At 47.5% G+C, this 21,588-nt stretch overlaps 1 non-coding gene and 1 pseudogene across 1 annotated transcript; both read right to left on the bottom strand.

The window, feature by feature from the left end:
• Positions 1-11,787: 11,787 nt before the first annotated feature.
• LOC122802526 lies at positions 11,788-15,190 on the bottom strand (annotated as a pseudogene).
• A 428-nt stretch (positions 15,191-15,618) lies between these two features.
• LOC122801916 lies at positions 15,619-15,772 on the bottom strand. The gene has a single exon (XR_006364822.1). It is a non-coding gene; the product is annotated as a 5.8S ribosomal RNA (ribosomal RNA).
• Positions 15,773-21,588: the final 5,816 nt, after the last annotated feature.

Raw genomic sequence — 21,588 nt, 5'->3', positions numbered from 1 at the left:
TATATATATATATATATATATAATGTAACACTGAAGTAAGATAAGATCGAAATAATGTTAATTTGAGATAAACAAATAACATATTTAAATTAAACGTTCTAAATATAAATTCTGATCTTTAATTGTTCCAAATTCAAATGTTTAGTTTACTGAGGGAAAAAAACACAAAATAAAACCACTAGGCATTAATTATATATTCTGACAATGCTTAACAGCCACCCATTTTCCAAAAACCAAAAACAAACACTATGAGAATGCAAATAAATTATCACTAATTGCTCTGTGGGCTTCAGAAGTCAAATTGTTCAAGCCCGATCACCAATGAATAATGCAATCACCTGGAGGATTATTTTCCTTTGATAAAGGTTGGGAGGGTGGCCTAATGGTTAAGGTGTTTGTCTTACAAACACAAGATGCAAGGTTTGAGTCTCACAAGGGATAATTGGCTAGGCTTACAATAGCTTACAAGGGCAGTTAGCCTAGTACTAACCTATGAACACTTGTCCACTTCTGTTGAAAGTGATTAAGATAGCAGATTCTAGGTTGCCATCTGTTTCTCCATTACGCAAACCACTGAGAAAAATATAGTGATGTAGTGCAGGAGGAGTGGGATTCAAACACACAACATAGTGGCTACCTCAGAAATGTGATTAGGACAAGAAATGATGTATTTAAGTAAAAATATAAATTCTATCCCACAACAAGTATCAAGCAAGATCAAGCTCCGATGCAGCAAAGTAATCATACAATACCTACCTCCTAAGACTAACTGCCGAAATGTCATGCCTTTCACAGTTTGTATTTCAAGACAAATAAGTAAATTCTGTGCACCATTTTAGGTCAAATAGTTAACACCTTTAATCAATAGTAATACTTTCCAGTGCTTATTGAATAGCTACCTTGCTGATTTTATTTTTTCCACACTTTTTTCTGAGCAGTTAATGCTGCTGTCTCATTAGAAGTAGGTATGCGTTAAATAAAGTTTCTTTTTCTGTTATTTAAAAACTTTTATATTACTATGCCAAGTCCTAATGACTGAACTTTGTTATGTAGTAAATTAAGAAAATAATAATCTGTATTTCTCATACCCCAGGATTTAATAAAATCCATGTAGGCACAGGGTAGAGCCTACACAGAATGTATCCATGTACATGGCCACTACACCCCCCCCCCGGTAGCGCGCCATGCATATTAATGATGGTGCATTGCCGAGGGAGAGCATAGGAGCATGAATATTCAGTCTGTGTAGGGAGAGGTGTGATGGCTACCTGTGGTTGTGGATGCATACAGGGTGATGCTCCTAGTACTGCTCCCCACTACTGTTGTAATGCTGTGAATTGTCAAATGTGTAATATTTTATTTTTATTTTTTTTTCTGTTTTTTTTTTTTTGTATGTTTGTGCGGTCTGGTGGGTAGTGCAGCATTGCCAAGCTGTGCTCACATATAGACAGCTAACACCTGCCAGGCATCAAAAATAGAAACCAGATGTTATTAATTATCATGATTACAAATCTTTCTTATTTTAAGTGTTTTTTTTTCTTTTTTCCTTTTAAATTGCTGTTTGTGCGGGACGGAGTGGAGTGCTGCAGAGTCAAGTGGTGTTCATACATCCACACATAGCTGACAGTTGCTAGACATCTAAGAACAGAAATTGGATGTAATTAATTATTTATGTCTGGGATTATTTAAGCACATTTGCACAGGTCACCTTGGTGCTTAGCAACACTAACAGGTAGCCCAGTAGTATATCTGGATGTATACTTCTTTACATACTACCCAAGTAGCTAACTGGGTAGAGATACAGCTTAATGCTTAGTAAGTCCTGGGGTTGAGTCCGTAGCAGTTATACGATATCTGTAATTTAATTGTTTATATATGTTTAATTTTAAAAACAAATTTATGAAAAATGGCACTGCTGCACTGTGCTGAACACTGCTTAAACATACTAATGGCTACTTTTGTTTGTACAGTGCTAAGCTTAGCTAAAAGCTCAGTTGTGTGAGTTTTTGTGTTGCTTGCCTTTGCTTAGGTGGTTTGCATGATGCTAAGCAATGTGGCACTTTTTTGAATGTTGCTTAGTGATGTGTAACAGCCAGAACACAGCTTATATTAGGTGCAATTGGTGGAAATTTACAATGATGTTTGGAGTCTGATCAACTGGTGATATGGCAGGTGGTGCTGGTGAAGGTGCACGCTTTTGGGTGCAGAGATGAGGTGTTCAGGAGTCCAGTGTCTTTGTTGGGCTTCTGGTTAAAAATCATGAACACAGGCTGCTGCAGAGCAGTTTCCAGGGCTCAGAATATAAGGCAGAGGCCTGGGACCAGTTGACTGGGGAACACATCAATGTTACTGGTATCCCCCACATAGGTGAGCAGTGTCATCACCATTATGATGACATGAAGAGGAGAAATAGGGGAACCCTGGACACCTGAGTCCAAGATGCCAAAGCTAAGAATGCCCCACAAATATGTAAGTATGTTTTCCACTGTTTGACCAATATGCTAGCTGAATATCTGAAAAACTGGCATGCATAATGGCGTGCTTCTCTCCCAGCAGCTGCAGATGAGAAAACTCACAATGTGGAGTCCCATGCTGTGTGCCTGGCCAGGTTGTGCCGTGAGTGTGGTATGTATGGCTTTATTATGTTAACTGTAGTGCAATAAGCAAGAAATTGTAAAGCATTTACTGCAGTAAAGTGTACACAATAAAAACTGTAGTGCAATAAATGGGCAAGTAGAACTGTAGTGTAATAAATAGGCAATTAGAGCTGTAGTGCGATGAATGAACAATAACAACTGTACTGCAATAAACAATAAACAATACCAATAACAGGAAGCAAAATGGTATACAGCAGGACTTTGTTGTCATAACCATTGCAGAAGAGCTGTATGCATTGCTTATCTATGGTAAGTTTGCTGCAGTCAAGTGTAACACTGTAATAGCTGTAGAATGCTAAACTAATGACCTGCAAACTGCATTGTTTAACTCATAGTATGGTTTAAGGCTGTCGTCAGGCCAATGTCGGTCACATAATGCTCTCTGTTCCTCCACTTCAGGTAATAAAGGTATATGGGTGAAGTAGCCCACTCTATGGGCAGATATTTTGTGGACTTCACAGACATTTATCAGCACTACCAATAAAGTGTTAAGCAGTATTGTTGATTCCTACAGGAATCTGTTTTAATAACCGTAGTATGGCCATATTCCATGCATGTGTGTTCTGCTGTCACTGCAGTCAAGTATAGCACTGTAATAGTTCTGGAATGCAAAATGAATTCAGTCACATAATGCTGTCTTTTTCTTCTACTCCAGGAACAAAAGGTATATAGTTGAGTTAGCCCATATTATGAACAGATATTATTGTGGTTACATTTCAATGACACATCAGCAATATCAATAAAGTGTTAAGTAGCATAGTTGATTCCTACAGAAATCTGTTTCAATAAATGCTCTCACTGCAGTCAAGTATAGCACTGTAAGAGTTCTAAAATGCAAAATGAATTCAGTCACATAATGCTATCTTTTTTTCCTACTCCAGGAGCAAATGGTATATGGTTGAGGTAGCCCATGTTATGAGCAGATATGATTTCGCTAACATTTCACAGACACTTAATAAAGTGTTAAGCAGCACTGTTGATTCCTAAATACATCTGTCTATATATTCCCAGAATAGGTGTATTCCTTGCATGTATGTATGAAGCTGCTGCAGTTAATGTTACATTTTTTGCAGATGTCCCCTGCAATCAGAGCTATTGGGTTCTATTCCCATACATGCCAACTAAGGCATGACGGATGTCTAGTTTATGTACTGTACACATGCCTCTCAAGTGTCACAATTTCACATAATGTAATTAAAACTGCCTTATCCATCTTTCACAGGACTGCCAGAAAAATGATTACCTGGAATGCAATGTATTACCAAATCCACTTACAGAACACCTTGGTAGTTATAGAACTCCACATTATGTGAAAGTGCTCTGTGTAGTTGTGTACCTGCATTTATTGCTCAGCCCATACTGACCCATGCTAACAGCTTGAGAGATATGTACATGTTACATCAACTCTAGGAGAATTGTAGTCACTGTGCTTAAAACTGACACGACATGCCTGTAGAGTATCTATTATCAGTGTTTTCAGGGATATAGTCTGCATTGTCAATAATGGATTGTTTCTCTCTCGCTGTCCCCACCCCTCTTATCTTCATTTATTCATTTTTGTTATTTATTATTATGATTTAATATTAACATATTTTATTAAACTAACTATATTTTTGCAAACTGTGATGTATTATTGTTATGTGTTATTATGCTTCAGTATTAACATATTTTGTTAAACTAACTATGTTGTTGCCCTTATGGTTTACGTCTTACTGGCATGCTGTTAACGTACTGACTGTTATGTTATTTACTGTTGTGTTACACATAATATACATTAATATGCACGTGGATTCATTGAAATGATGTTCCATTCTGTTAGTACTAACAATGGTTTGGTTATTACTAACCATAGCTTATTGTTATACCTCATTTACCAAAGCACATCAAGGTAGGCCAGTTACGGCTGATCTGCGTACCTTGCCTCAACCGGCCATGGCACCGGGTCCCAGCAACTCTGGGACCCAGACCGGTGGTGGCCCTTCTGCTACCCCTGCACTACATGTGGCATTGGGTAGTACTACTCCATGGAATGGGACCCGGTTCCCCTCTGGGAGTGTGATGGAGGGGGTGTTGTTACCCAGGATGAGCTGCCAGTACTGCTGCACAGGATAGTCTACCATAGATTTGACTGCCACCTGCACCGGCTTGAAGGCATGCTGGCTGACCTGGTGGGGCAGCCTCACCATGGTATCCAGCCTCCAGCATTGTCACCCCTGTGGCAGTGAAGGAGCAATGCTGACAGTCACATGGGTGTGGATGTGAGTCATGCTGCTGTTATCTGGAAGCACATGGGACTTGGATTCCACAACACCCTCCCTATCCAAGGTGTTCACTCCCCTCATGTGTCAAACACTGCCATACTCTGCTGTCTTGTCTGTCTTGTCTGTCTGCAAATGCCTTCTCACCTTGCCAACTTACCTCACCCACATGTACAGATGTCCCTTCCCCAACATTCCACTCACATTAAAAAAAAGAAATGGGCTCCTGTGCAAAAAAAAAAAAAATACCATCCCATACATAGCTCTCCATTTTGCATACGTGTCCACTGGACATGTGTAATTTGATCCAATTGGCTTGACAGCATAGTTATGTTGTCCTCACCCCACTCTCTGAGGTTGAGAGTTCAAAGTCATGTACAAATTCTGTGAAAGTCCACAGTTGTTGCTATACAAGAAATGGATAGCTATGGTTCTTTCCTACACCCTTTTTGCACATCCCTACCTGCCTTTCACTATGTTTTATCCCTGCTTGCACCCCATTTCACAACTTTCATATCTTCCATTTTTCTTTTCTTTATATTTTTTTAGCTCTTTGCTGTGTCCCTACTTGTAACAACATCCATAAAATTACTACCAGTCTGTAACACATGGCTTGGCAGTTACCCAAACAGTGTACATATTCTTATATTTATACTCCATCTTACCCAAGGACATACCAAACATGTTGCCTGGTACTCTGTTAGTGATACCATTGCCTGACATACTGACCTTAAACACATGCCTTATTTGGCACTGACCTTAAACACATGCCTTATAAGTGGAAAGGGTAGCCTCACTCTGGCTCTGCCTCTACAACAAGGCTGACACAGCTCCCACAGTTACTCCTACAGGTTGTTGTCCTCCAAAGTGTTAACACTCTCTGTCTGTGTCTATTACCTGCAGCAGCAGCTGCAGCCTGTAGCACCCACATCTCTATGTTAAGATTTCTGCTACAGGCCTGCCCTCTGCAATGATGTAGTCTCCTCAGCCCAGTAATGTCCAGCCCAACGTATCAGAAAGGGTCCCTAATCTACATGAATGCCTTATATATTGTACAGTGATTGCATGTCATTGGCTGATGATAGTGCATATCAGCTATGTTAGCTGCAATTAGCATTTCAGACCCACAGATTGGTTTAGAGGCAATCACCTGCTGATAAGAAGCATGTTTAAAAGACAAGCAGCTGGCTATGGGGAACCAGTCTGTATGAGACTTTCCTCATACAGAGCACGCCTTTGTGAAAACTTTACTATCACCACATATCAACAGAGGAGTACTGCACTCCATCAGGTATGTAACTGATTTTGTGTACAACAGGATGCAGATGAGTAAACAAACATATGGGGAATAGGGATTACAGCATTAAGCCTGTCTTAGACCTGTGATAATAACATGTCATTGATCTCCTGCTGTCTTACACCTTCACAGGACATAAAAACTTTTATTAAATGTTAGAATTGCACTCTACCCCGATAGTAATGTTTTTGTTTCACATTTAATGCTTGCATTTCTCAGCTATGGTATTCTGTCTCTCCTGTATTTCCCTCCAACCTTTTCAGTGACCCTACTAACTGCAGCTGCTTCTTACTCTCCATTCCTAGTTTTAGATTTCCACAGCCGCTGCGAATGGGTTGCGCTCAGCCATTCCCCTCCTAGTGGTCCATGGCAGTTTTCACCTGCTATAGCAACTTCATGAACCTGGCCACTAAACAATAAAAGGAAACAATCATCCTGAAAGAAAAAGGACTAAAAAAGCATTGTAGGTGCACCTGAATTCTACAATATTTTGGGCTTATCCCTATATTAAGTGCATAATGTACTTTGTTAACTGTAGGCCAGGGATGACAGCTGCTCCCCATTCACAAGCTAGGATTTCTTGTAATCCTTAATTACAAAAATCCTTAATATACAGTCCCATACCCTTTTAGTAGTTGTTCCTGATTCCCAGCTAAGCCAAACACACTAAAGTTAACATAAGTATAAATACACAGCACAAGGTTTCTGAATTGGCTAAACAGCACATTGTAGGCAATAAAGATAGTACTTTTGTTCTGTAAGGTCCTGCATATATTCAAAAGAAAACAAAAACTAACTGTAACTGTTGTTCTGTAAGGTCCTGCGTATATTCAAAAGAAAACAAAAACTAATAGAAAGGCAAAGTACCTTTTCTCCAAACAGACATACCTACAACCAGTTTGGATTGAGTGATTATTTTTTGTCTGACTTACTCCTACCTGAGGCCATCCCACTCTGGCCCCCTACCCTACACCCAATCCCACCCATCCACATCTCATTTCCTTTATACCTAAGCTAACCACACCCCCTGTACAATTCTCCAATCCACTTCCCTCCTGCCTCAGCTAACCACACCCCTCTAACCTCAACTCTTATACACAACTCCCTCCCCACTAACCCCACCTAGACTCAACCTCTCACAATACCATACTATACTCTACTTTTCTATACCTAACTCACTTCCTGATTCCACACCCACTCTCCAGTCAGAATGAAAAGCCAAAACTGCTTGCTCTACAGCAGTCTATTATCAGGCATCCTCCTCCTTGCTTACTATGCTAAAAACCCTGATAACTTCAAACTAACCAAACACCCATCCCTAGCACTCACATACACTTCACCACACCTCCCATGCAAACCTTATCATTATATCATCACCAAGACTTACTCTAGATTTAATACTAATGCCCTCCCTTCATGACATATACAACACACCAACACTCAGTCGCCCTTCTACAGTTATAACCAACTTATAACCAAACACATGCACCTAAGTTCATACTCTCTAACAAAGATAAAACTCCTGTTCCTCCACATCTACCCAAAATCTCTCAGACACCACTACCTATACATCTTTACCTATTACAAGTAACTCTGACCTTTCCACCACATGCTTTAATCTCAGAAGCCTTGCAAACAAATTACCTGAATTTCATGCCACTCTTGCCTCCCACTCCCCAGACATTGCAGTTATAACTGAAACTTGGTTAAACCCCCACATCAAAGACTCTGAAATTACTACAAATTGTTACAATATTATAAGACAAGACAGGATAAACAAACCTGGTGGTGTAGCAATTATGTTTAAAGAATCACTTAATCTAGAAAAACGAAACTGTTCCCCATCAAGCTTCTCTCATGTTGAACTCCTTATCACTCAACTACAAATTAATCCTCACAAATCCATTAAGATCATACATATACACCTACCACCAGGCAACAACCTGCACAACATAGAATCCCTCCTGTCCTGGTCATCATTTTCTCTATCTCAAGAAACCATTATTCTAGGTGATTTCAACTTATGCTGGTTCTCCTGCTCCTCTGACTCCCTTACCTCATTTATAAATTGTACAACTTCACCCAAATTATTAACTACCCCACCCACATCGATAAGCACTCCAATAAAAATTCACTTCTAGACTGAATTTTAGCCAACAAAGCAAACCACAAAGGGTCATGCAGGCTGTCTACCAGTCATGCTAAGTGACCATACTCCTACATTTCTAGTTAGGAAGAAAACACATATCTAAACCAGCATCTCATACAAATACACCCATAGCAAAAAATATTTCTCCTCTGACACCTCCAATTTACTACTACAAAACTGCAATTGGTCCCCATTAAAAAACCTGCAACTAGACCTAGCTGTAGAATACTTCAATAACAAATTCCTTGAAATATTAAATAATTTTGTCTTCCACAGAAAAATTTACCAAAAAAAACAAGCAGCTACCATGGCTTTCTAAAGAAACAAAACAACTAATGAAACAAAGAGACAAGGCCTGGTCACTGTATCATATAACCAAAAATAACAATGATCTCACCCTTTACAAACAACTTCACCCAAATTATTAACTACCCCACCCGCATCGATGCTAAGAAACCATGCTAAGAAAAACATCATCAAGGATAAAAGAACTTATTTCCTCACCTGCTAACAAAAATACTAGCACAATACACAAAAATTCTGGCAGAATATCAACCAAATCCTGAACCCCAGTAAAATCCCTACCCCTGCCCCCCCTTACTACTAACTCCTCTGTGCCCTTAGCCTCACAATTCAATTCCCACTTCATCAAATCTATCACTTCTGTCCTAGACAACAAAACAATCCCAACACTCACTGTCCCCTCCCCTACCTCTAATGAGGCAAACTCCTTCTTCTTTATTCCCTTTCCAACTTCCTACATAAAAAAACTCCAATGTAAATTAAAACCCTGCTGCTTAACTGCCGACCAACTTCCAAATGAATACCTAAAACTAGCTGCCCCATCCATTGCGTACCCCATATCATTACTAATAAACTGCTCCATCTCTGAACAATGCATTCCCAAATTATGGAAAAATCTCTCATATCATACCACTTCATAAGGGCAGCCCATCTAGAAACATAACTCCCTAACATCCCATCAATATTCTATCCCCCCTTGTCAAAATTCTAGCTAAATGTATTCACCAGCAGCTCATGAATCACCTCACTACCAACAACTTACTCTCCAGCACCCAGCATGGCTTCAAGCTTAAACGCAGTACTAACTCAGCCCTCACGACCTTTGCAGAGACCTTTTGCCACCACAAAAATGAAGAACATCTAGTCTCAGCCATTTTCTTAGATATGTCAAAAGCTTTTGACACAGTTTCCCATCAGCTGCTCCTCAAAAACTTGCCACTAACAATCTCAATACCACACCCTTAACATGGTTTCAGTTATCTATCCAACTGTCAACAGGCTACTAAATGGGCATACAGCCTCTCCCCACTATTACCAGTCACCACGGGAGTACCACAATGCTCTATACTTGGGTCCCTCCTCTTCATAATATTTACCAACAACCTATATACTGCGACTCAAAATGCCACTGTCATCCAATATGCAGATGACTCCTCCCTTATCTGCATACTATCTAATAACAGTATAAAAATTAAACCCACCAATCAGACCAAGCTGCTAGGGGTAAACATAGATGACTCACTAAAATTTGATAAACACATCTATCTGACCATCAAAAAAATCCACTCTAAACTAGGTGCTCTATACAGGGTTAAACATTACCTTACACAACAAGCTAGACTGGCCGCTGCAAGATCCCACTTGGTGTCCACCCTCCTATACTGCTCTGAGGTCTTTACTAACCTGTCAAAAACCAACATAAATAAAGTAGACTCCTGCTATAACTGAATAGCTAAGTTTGTCACCAACCAACAACACAGAACACACCACTGCACTGCGCTACAACAGCTCAACTGGCTAGAACCTCACAACCTATTATTACTTTCACTTGCCCATAAAATCATATTCAACCCTTCCGACTGCCCAGCTCTAGCAAACCTAGTTCAGCCAAACACAAACTGTAGACTCCTTGGGTCATCCAACAAACTAATGCTAAAAGTAACCCAGTCTCAGAACTATCATGGAGACTCCCTCTACTCCCATAAAATAGCCAAAGACTGGAACACCCTTCCTCAATAGATAACTAAAAACCCCAACCTGTCCACATTTAAAACTACCCTGAAAGACTATTTAAATGATAATTGGCTATGCCCCTATAGTGCTCCTAACTAATATTCTTCCTATTTTTCCCACTCATGTCACACATTAACCCAAATAGTACTCATCCCACATAGGGCTATCCCACGATCTATATTATGTTTATTAATCTTTGTTCCTTTAGATGACCTAACTTGTTAAAACTACATGACCAATTTTGGTCTTTCAGAAGTGACTCACCTTGTAAAGCTACATGACTTATGTACCTCATATATATTATTAAAAAAATAATAATAATAATATTCCCATATGCCTGAAACATGCATATTTATATTGTTTGTATTCTGCTATTATATTTTGCTAAAATATTTTTGTTAAGCTCATTTACATATTTTGTTAGCAATGTACTACTTAAACTGAGTTTACTGCTTGTACCTTAATAATGTTCTTTTTGTTGTGGAGCTTTTCTCCTCAGGTCTCCGCTGAAAATGTTTTTTTTTTTTTCAATCCAGTCAGACACTACCTAGTTAACAAATGTAAATAAATAAATAAATAGAATACATCAAAGGTGCATTGTCATTTGTCATTGTGGTAAACTGGTCTCATTGGACTGTCCATTTAGAGTGGTTGTAATAGCACACTTCTATTTGTGTGCCACTTTTTTAGTACATATTATCGAGGGGTTGCCAGTAGGGGACACACCACAGTAAACTCAAGTGTTGGGTGTATGATCATAGAGCAGTATCTGCCATGCCACACATGGGGATATCTGACTATTGCCACTACCTCAGTTGTATCCACACACTTAATATGTTTACACACTGTGGAGTATGACATGTGTGAACAAGCAGTGGATAGTGCCAACCATGTTGTCCTTGCTGTATCTCTACATAGTGTACTTCCACGTATGTGATCATGTAATGTGTTCCCCTTTTGTTGTCTTTCAGGAATCATGTACCCCAAATGCCATGCACCCTTCTCTGGTACAGAGAATGAAATTATGCTGGAAGTACTAATGCAATATCATCACATCCTGTCCAGGGGAGACAAAAAAGGGAACAGTGGACTGGACTGTGGGCAGACCATATCCATGATGTGAATTGCACAGGCCATCAGGAAAGGTCATATGAGCAGGTTTGACACCATGCAACAGACATGGTCAATGCTGCATGACTAAGGGCAACAGATGAAGCCAGGGATCATGCCATCACTGGTGGAGAGCCTGAAGTGGAACAACCACTCTCGACCACTGAGGAATTCCTGGCAAACCTAGGCACACATGACAGCTCCCAGGCATCCATCACAGCATACACTGTGGAAGTGGGTACAACAGTTTTCAGAGCAGAGGAGCATGCAGGTAGGCTTACTCTTATCAGCATTGTAATACTGTAGCAGTCAGTGTGTCAGGCTGCACATACTTTAACATGGTTATCAGGTCTTTGTTCTTTTGGGGGGGGAGGGTTTAACCTCAGCTGTACTCTCACAGTCAGAATATGACCAATACAACAAGTAACACAGTAGCTACTGTAAATGTGAGCTATATGGTCATTAGTAATTGTGACTGCTTCACAATGATAGGAAGAGCCAACATCAAAGGATCAAAAAGCGACATCGCTATGAACACTTGGCCACCACAAGCCAGTTATCCCTGTGGTAACTTTTTGGACACCTCCTTCTTAAAACCCAAAAATCCAGAAGGATCATGAGGCCCAACTTTCACGGTCTGCATTCATACTGAAAATCAAGATCAAGCAAGCTTTTGCCCTTCTGCTCCAGGGGAGGTTTCTGTCCTCCATGAGCTTGCCTTAGGATACCTGCATTACTCTTTAACAGGTGTACCTCCTCAGTCAAACTCCCCACCTGACACTGTCCCTGGAACGGGTTGCGCCCAGATGCCTGGACGCTTGAAGCCAGAAGTGAGAGCCTCAGTGGGGCTCGCCCCCCCCCACCTCACCGGGTAAGTGAAAAAATGATGAGCAGTGGTATTTCACCGGCGGCCAAGGCCTCCAAATAATTCTACACCTCTCATGTCTCTTCACATTGCCAGACTAGAGTGAAGCTCAACAGGGTCTTCTTTCCCCGCTGATTATGCCAAACCTGTTCCCTTGGCTGTGGTTTTGCTAGATAGTGGGTAGGAACAGTGGGAATCACTAATTAGATGATGAGGCATTTGGCTTCCTTAAGAGAGTCATAGTTACTCCCGACGTTTACCCACACTTCATTGAATTTCTTCACTTTGACATTCAGAGTACTGGGCAGAAATCACATTGCGTCATCTCCCATCTTGGGCCTTTGCGATACTTTGTTTTAATTAAACAGTTGGATTACCCTGATCTGCACCAGTTCTAAGTCAGTTGCTAGCTGCCTGATGATGCGGGACACCAGTCGGGACTGGCGCCCGCCAAAGCTGGGGCGATCCACAGGAAGGGTCCGGCACACGTCCAGAGTTGCCGCTGCCATACCTGCTGACCCCCCCTGCGAGGGTGGAGTGCAGTGAGGGCTGGTGATGTCTCATCCAGCTGCAGCGTGCACCCTACCCCGCTTCACGCCCAAGCCCAACCGACCCAGCCCTTAGAGCCAATCCTTATCCCGAAGTTACGGATCTGGCTTGCCAACCTCTCTTAACTACATTATTCTAACATGCCAGAGGCTGTTCACCTTGGACACCTGCTGCAGATATGGGTACAGCCCAGCCCGAGACTTACACCCTATCCCCCGGATTTTTAAGGGCCGGCAAGAGCTCACCTGATGCCACTGGAACCGCGGAGCTTTCCGGGGCACAGGCCCCTCTCTCGGGTGAACCTATTCCAGGGTGCCCTGCCCTTTACAATGAAAAGTGAACTCTCCCAGGGGCCTTCGTTGGCTTCTCTGGGATCGTTTGTGTCACCTCACTGGAAGCCGCAAAGTGCCCATCTCCATGACTCCAGATTCGAGGATCTGAACCCGACTCCCTTTCGATCGGCCGAGGGTGATAGAGGCCATCGCCCGTCACTTCGGAATGGCACTCGCCTAACTCTCAGGACCGACTGACCCATATTCAACTGCTGTTCACATGGAACCCTTCTCCACTTCGACCTTCAAAGCTCTCATTTGAATATTTGCTGCTACCACCAAGATCTGCACCCATGGTGGCTCCACCCATGCCCTCGCCCTGGGTTTCAATGCCACTGAGGTGGCAGTCATACTCGTTGCGGTGTAGCCCCCTCAGCTCGCAGTGCCAGTGGCGGCCGGGTATGGGCCCAATGCTCCAGCGCCATCCATTTTCAGGGTTAGTTGATTCGTCAGGTGAGTTGTTACACACTTCTTAGCAGATTCCGACTTCCATGGCCACTGTCCTGCTGTCTATATCAACCAACACCTTTTCTGGGGTTTGATGAGCATTGGCATTGGGCACCTTAACCCAACGTTCTGTTCATCCCGTAGCACCAGTTCTGCTTACCAAAAGTGGCCCTCTGGATGCTCACATTCCATGCCCAGCTCCAAGCCAGCAAGTCGGCCTTCTTACCCATTTAAAGTTTGAGAATAGGTTGCGATCGTTTCGGCTCCAAGACCTCTAATCATTAGCTTTACCAGATAAAACTATGTCCGCTGAGCGGCAGCTATACTGAGGGAGACTTCAGAGGGAACCAGCTACTAGATGGTTTGATTAGTCTTTCACCCCTATACCCAAGTCGGACGACCAATTTGCACATTAGGACTGCTACGGACCTCCACCAGAGTTTCCTCCAGCTTTGCCCTGCCCAGGTATAGTTCACCATCTTTTGGGTCCCACCAGGTGCGCTCACGCTCCACCTCCCAGACAGGATGAGTGAGAAGGTCTGGCGGTGCACCACACATGTGGGGGTGGGGGATCCTGCCTCAGCCGGCGCGTGCCGGCCCTCACTTTCATTGCGCCGTGGGGTCTCTGCTCACCCTCGGACTCGTGCACCTATTAGACTCCTTGGTCTATGTTTAAAGATGGGACAGGTGGGTCACCGACATTGCCGCTGACCCCAGGCACCCGAGGTGAGCCCGCCAGCCCGGAGATGGGACAGGGTCGGGCCGCACTGAGGGCAGTCCGGCCCAGTCAATAGTCTCGCCGGGCCACTGGGATGGTGGGGGAGGGTGCAGTGGCAGTCATCTCCCACGAACCCAGGGCACAGAGAAGGCTGATTCCACGGGCTGTAACACTCCCCTCCAGGGAGGGGAGCCACCTTCCATGCGGACTTTTTAGCTGACCCGGAGCTGGTCGTGGCACACCACAGGAAGTGCACCCAATGGCGGCGGGTAAGCCCGGGGACAGTCCCCCACACCCGCCAGGTTGAGTCCTCTGGATGGACCGTGCAGACTCCACCTGTTTACCTCTGAACTGTTTCACACCCTCTTGAACTCTCTCTTCAAAGTTCTTTTCAACTTTCCCTTATGGTACTTGTCCGCTATTGGTCTCGTGCCGGTATTTAGCCTTAGATGGAGTTTACCACCCCCTTTGGGCTGCATTCACAAACAACCCAACTCCGGGAAGACCTGATCCCAATGTGCTGGGGGCCGCCACCAGCCTCACACCGTTCGTGGGCCGAGCCTTAATCACAAGGACTTGGACCCCCTGGGTGGCACCTGGGAGATGGACTTTCATACGCCACATTTCCCTGCACCCATTGGCCGGGTGGGGATTTGGTACTGGGCTCTTCCCTCTTCACTCGCCATTACTGAGGGAATCTTGGTTAGTTTCTTTTCCTCCGCTTAGTAATATGCTTAAATTCGGCCGGTCGCCACGTCTGATCTGAGTTCGCGTTCTGAGCAAGGTTGCGGGGGAGGTGGTCGGACAGTGGGGGCCTCAAACTTGGCGGACAGACTGGCCATCCTCCCCGCACCCCGGTAACCCTCGCCTGCCCACTTCTTGCTGCCGGACTTTCAGGTGGTGGAGGAGGACGGCTGAAGCGGCCTCAATGCACAGGAACCAGGCAGGCATGTGTCGTGCTCCAGCTAGTAAGGGCAGCCAGGTAGTGGTACCACTGACAGCCTCAGGGGGGCAGGCTGGATGCGCACCTGCTCCCTCCCGTCCTCGGACAGGCTTCCCAGCTTGGGGAGGTGGGGGACTTGTCTCCTCCAGCCACGTCTCTCCCTGGGGGGATGAGGAGGCCAAAGGCAGGCTCCCTCAACTCCCCAGCTGCCCCCTCTGCAGGGGTCAGACACCCCCTGGGGAGATGGAAGGCACAACGACCCTCAGACAGGCATAGCCCCTGGAGTAACCCGGGGCCGCAAAGTGCATTTGAAGTGTCGATGATCAATGTGTCCTGCAATTCACATTAGTTCTTGCAGCTAGCTGCATTCTTCATCGATACATGAGCCGAGTGATCCACCACTCAGAGAGAGTCATACTGGTTCTCGTCCGCTGGGGGCACCGCTGTCTGCGCTGTATCGCACCTTGAGACGAGCACGTGAGGTTTCACAGGCATCATCGCGTGCACTCGGACTGGGATTACTGGCCCCGTGAAGCAGGACAGTAGGGAGTCCCATGGCGGCCAGCACGTGGCTGCACCGCCGACCCTCCAGGTCTTTGAACCGATGCCCTGTATCCTTCACAGGGACCCACAACTGACATTGAGGGGAGAGGACTCCAGTGTGCCACCCAGGGGGTGGCCCAGTGTGGCCCTAGGGGAGGCTGCCGCACCCCTGCCGGGATGGCACCCTCTCCCTCCCCCTACCGCACGAGGAGCCAGCCATCTCCGGGGCACTTGGCTGACTGCACCGCCAGGCCAAGTGTGCCTTCCAACACCATCCCCTTCCCCCAGGGGGTGAGGGGGGTGGATGCCACCCTTTGCTCTACTGCTCCCTCCCCTCTCCCTCCCTCCTCCCAAGAGTCATGGGCCCGGTCCCACCAGCCTCCACTGGGGTGCACGGAGAGATGGGAGTCAGAGAGAGACGCAAAGAGAGAGATGCGGAGGGTTGAGTGGTGGAGCAAGGACAGGCCCTGGTACAAGGGGACAGCACCTTCCCAGGACCCTCGGTGTTAATGATCCTTCAGCAGATTCACCTACGGAAACCTTGTTACAACTTTTACTTCCTCTAGATAGTCAAGTTTGATAATTTTCTCGGCGCACTGCTGGGGCCGTGACCGACTCTAGCGAGGGAGATCCGAGGACCTCACTAAATCATCCAATCGATAGTAGTGACTGGCGGTGTGTACAAAGGGCAGGGACTTAATCAATGTGAGCTTATGATCCGCACTTACTGGGAATTCCTCGTTCATGGAGAATAATTGCAATCTCCGGTCCCTATCATGAATGGGGTTCAGCGGATTACCTGGAACTGTCGACCAAGGGTAGACGCATGCTGATCCATTCAGTGTAGCATGCATGCAGCCCTGGACATCTAAGGGCATCACAGACCTGTTATTGCTCAATCCCATGTGGCTGAAAGCCACTTGTCCCTCTAAGAAGTTGGAGACGACCTCACGGGGCCGAATAACTAGTTAGCATGGCAGAGTCTCATTCGTTATCGGAATTAACCAGACAAATTGCTCCACCAACTAGGAACGGCCATACATCACCACCCACAGAATCGAGAAAGAGCTATCAATCTGTCAATCCTTTCTGTGTCTGGGCTGGGTGAGGTTTCCCGTGTTGAGTTAAATTAAGCCACAAGCTCCACTTCTGGTTGTGCCCTTCCATCAATTCCTTTAAGTTTCAGCTTTGCAACCATACTCCCCCCAGAACCCAAAGACTTTGGTTTCCCAGAAGCTCCCTGGCGGGTCATGGGAATAACGCCACCGGATCACTAGTCAGCATCGTTTATGGTTGGAACTACAACGATATCTGATCGTCTTCGAACCTCCGACTTTCATTCTTGAGTAATGAAAACATTCCTGGCAAATGCTTTCGTTCTTCTTGCGCTGGTCCAAGAATTTCATCTCTAGTGGCACAATACGAATGCCCCTGTCCATCCCCCTTAATCATGGCCCCAGTTCTGAAAACCAACAAAATAGAACTGAAGTTCTATTCCATTATTCCTAGCTGAAGTATTCAGGCGACCGGCCTGCTTTGAACACTCAAATTTTTTCAAAGTAAACACTTTGGACCCCCGGGACATTCAGTTAAGAGCATCGAGGAAGTGCGGAGAGGCAGGGGCTGGGACAGGTGGTAGGTCACCTCACGGTAGACCACCAGCCCGATCCTAAGATCCAACTACCAGCTTTTTAACTGCAGCAACTTTAATATATGCTATTGGAGCTGGAATTACCACAGCTGCTGGCAATAGACTTGGCCTCCAATAGATCCTCATTAAAGGATTTAAATTGTACTCATTCCAATTACAGGGCCTTGAAAGAGTCCTGTATTGTTATTTTTCATCACTACCTCCCCGAGTTGGGTTTAGGCAATTTGAGCACCTGCTGCCTTCCTTGGATGTGGCAGCCATTTCTCAGGCTCCCTTTCCGGAATCGAACCCTGATTCCCTGTTACCCATGTCACCATGGTAGGCACAGATAGTACCATTGAAAGTTGATAGGGCAGACATTCGAATGTCATGTTGCTGGCCACGAGGGCACGCGATCGGCTCAGGTTTATCTAGAGTTACCAAAGCTGCTGGCCCTAGACCCGGATTGATTTTGGTCTGATAAATGCACGCATCCCAGGAGGTCAGCGCTCATCAGCATGTATTAGCTCTAGAATTACTACAGCTATCCAAGTAATGGTGGCACAATCAAAGGAATCATAACTGATTTAATGAGCCATTCTCAGTTTCACTGTAGCATCCGTATGCACTGAGACTTGCATGTCTTAATCTTTGAGACAAGCATATGCTACTGGCAGGATCAACCAGATAGGAGCACTTCAGTGGGTGGGCAGAGAGGAAGGGCTGGAGCCCGCACCTCTGCCTACAGGAGGAGTCCCTCTCCCAACGGAGGGGGCACCTCGGGTGCTGATCATGGAATGGCGACCGTGGCCCTGGAGGGCATGTGGCCAGTGTGGAGAGGTGCCATGCTCAGAGCCAAAGAGTGAGGGAGAGAGCTCCCAAAGCTCCCATGCTCAGGGATGCCCACTGGAGCGGGGCAGCCCGGTGCGTGACAGGACCCCTTTGCCTTGGCCTAGGCTCATCGGTCTCGCCTTGACTTCACCGCCGAGGGGCACGTAATGCTCCACGACCCCCACCTGTGCCTTGTTCCCTGAGAGGAGAGGCTCAACCCACCGGCCGTGACCCGCAGAGCCACTCCATGGGCACCCTCCACCAGTAGAAGTCAATCCGCCCAATCGATCAATGGATGGTGGGGAGAGGCACCTCAGCCCCCACCGTGAGGGCTCCCACTGGGAGATGTTCTCCCCGAGGCAGGGACCTGGACTTGCACTCCCCATGGGATGCCCAGTCATCCCTTAACTACTGGAGGCTGCCAAATCATGTCAGATCGTGCTTGCCCGGCGGACGACCAGGGGGATAGACCTGTGGGTTGCAACCAACCCCGCAGCACTCCCCTCAGCCGCAGAGGGACAGATCCACCTTCCCGCTGCCCAGTGGAAGCTCGCTGGGTCTCGCAGACTCCCGCCTGTTACTTCCCCGAAGACTTCCATTGTGGGTGGCTCCAGCTGCCATCTCTCACCCGAGCAGGAGCTCTCCCGGCCCTGCGGCCCTCTGCCGGCAGCTCTCTTAGGGACTTCCACTTGGAGGGGGGTGGTCCGGACCCTCTGTCATGGGTGGGAGTGCTCCCTCCCAGGCCGCTTACAGCCTCTCTCCACCTTCCAGACTTCCACTTGGCTGGGAGCGCTTTTTCCCCGAGTTACGTATCTCCTGGAAGCTGCCTGGCCAGGCCATGTCCTCATGTCCTCAGAGCCCCTCAGGAGGACCTCCCTCTGGAACCAGCTGGCCTCGTGGAACTCCCCTCGGCTGCCGAGGGGCAGGCACACTCCCATCGGGACTTCCGAGCCCACGCTCCTTTCCGGTCCAGAGCACAACATGCCCTGTCTCCCCCAGATCTCCTTGGAGGCTGCCTGGCTGGGCCGTGTCCCCCATGCCCTCAGAGACTCACAGGAGGACCTCCCTCCATTCCCAGCTGGGCCCATGGAACTCCCCCGGCTGCCGAGGGGCAGGCACGCCCTCCTCGGGACTTCCACGTCCCACTCCTTTCCGGTCCGGAGCACCACGGTCCCCGTCTCCCAGGTCTTCTGGAGGCTGCCTGGCCGGGCCATGTCCCTGTGCCCTTGGAGCCCCACAGGGAGACCTCCCTTCAGTCCCGGCTGACCCCGTGGAATTCCTCTCGCCCGCCAAGGGGCAGGCCCTCCCTCATTGAGAATTCTGCTTCCTTTCTGCTTTTCCGTCCAGAGAGGTTCCCGCAACTTTGCTATATTTTGGGGATGCCGTTTTGTACCGGGTGAGGTCAAATGCCTACCCTCTGCCTGACAGGAACGTTCCAGGTACGGAGGACTCCCACCAGTCGATCCCTCGAAGACTTCCATCGTGGGTGGGCTCTGCCTGACCCCTCTCACCCAAGCAGGAGCTCTCCTGGTCCCGTGGCCTCCCGCAGGCAACTCCCATAAGGACATCCATGTGGAAGGGAGCCTGTGTGTCCAGACCCTCCTCACACAGGCAGGAGCTCTCCTGGCCTGGCCTATTTCCACCCCTCTCTCCCTTCCACACTTCCATGGGATGGGACCCCTTTGGGCTTCCACTTCCACCCAGGTGGGAGGGCTCTTTTCCCAAGTTAGATATCTCCTGAAGGTGCCAAATTGTTCTGTGTCCCCATGCCCTTGGAGCCCCTCAGGGGGACCTCGCTCCAGTCCCAGCCAGCCCCGCAGAACTCCCCTCAGCCACTGAGGGGCAGACCCACCCTTATCGGGACTTCTGAGCTCACTCTTCTTTCCAGTTCTGAGCTCCATGGTCCCCATCTCCCCCAGGTCTCCTGGAGGCTGCCCAGCTGGGCTGTGTCCCCATGCCCTTGGACCTCCTCAGGGGGGACCTCTCTCCAGTCCCGGCTGGCCCCACGGAACTCCCCTTGGCCGCCAAGGAGCAGGCCAACCCTCACTGGGACTTCTGAGCTCAAGCTCCTTTCCAGTCCACAGCTCCACGGTCCCCATATCTCCCAGGTCTCCTGGAGGCTGCCTGACCAGGCTCTGTCCCCATGCTCTCAGAGCCCCTCAGGGGGACTTCCATCTGGTCCTGGGTGGCCCCACAGAATACCTTTCAGCTGCCGAGGGGCAGGCCTGCCCTCATCGGGACTTCCGTGTCCCACCTGCTTTCCCGTCCAGATGGGTTCTGGGGACTTTGTGATATTTCGGGGATGCCATCGGGTGCCAGGTAAGGTTGGATGCCTTCCCCTGACCAACAGGAGCTGTCATGGTCCACAGACTCCCACCGGTCGCTCCCTTAAGGACTTCTACCTGGAGGGGGGGAACGCTGTCTGGACCCTCTCACCCAGGCACGGCGCACCCTCCCTGGCCACTTTCTACCTCTCTCCCCCTTCTGGACTACCATCCTGGAGGGGGCCATGGTCCAGATCCCCCTCACCCAGGTGGGAGCTCTCCCAGCCTGGCTGATTTCCACCCCTCTCTCCCTTCCAGACTTCTGTGAGGAGGGACTTCTCTGGGCTTCCACTTCTACCGAGGCAGGAGAGCTCTTCTCCCAGGTTAGATATCTCATGGAGGCTACCAAAGCGTTCTGTGTCAACAGTGCTCTCTGAGCCTCTTAGGGGGACCTCCCTCCGATCCTTCCCGGCCTCGTGGAACTCTGCTGGGCCACAAGGCCTCAGACTTTCTCTCATCCGGACTTCCGTGATGCCAGTTCTGCCCTTTGCCCTCATGTAGGGCTTTCAAACTCACGAGGGAGATGGCCTGGGGTGCCGGCATCTCTGCACATTTCATTGCTCGCGTCTGGCTGTCACCCCCGCCATGCTGGGCACCAAAAAACGTGCTCCGCTCTGAGCCTCATGGTCCACGGCCCCTCTCCCTCTCCGCACTGCCGTTCACAGGGCCTCATCCCCACGGTTCCAGGTGGGGGACCAGAGGCTGACCCGCTGCCCGCGGATTGCCCCGGGTGTGAGACACCATGGCGGCTGTATCTCTGCATCCCTGAGGGCTGGGAGGATGGGATCGTAGACTTGGTGTCCCAGGGAGGCACTCGGCCCACCCACGCCATCCCTTGACTCCCCTGGCTGGCCCCGGGTGCAGGATGCCTCGGTGGCCATATCTCCGCACCCCTGAG

Source organism: Protopterus annectens, chromosome 1.part0 (assembly GCF_019279795.1).
Source record: "Protopterus annectens isolate FY-2018-M chromosome 1.part0, PAN1.0, whole genome shotgun sequence".
In the NCBI taxonomy this organism is placed as follows: domain Eukaryota; kingdom Metazoa; phylum Chordata; order Ceratodontiformes; family Protopteridae; genus Protopterus; species Protopterus annectens.
The sequence above is the reverse complement of the archived record's forward strand: the minus strand, read 5'-3'. Positions and strand labels throughout refer to the sequence as shown.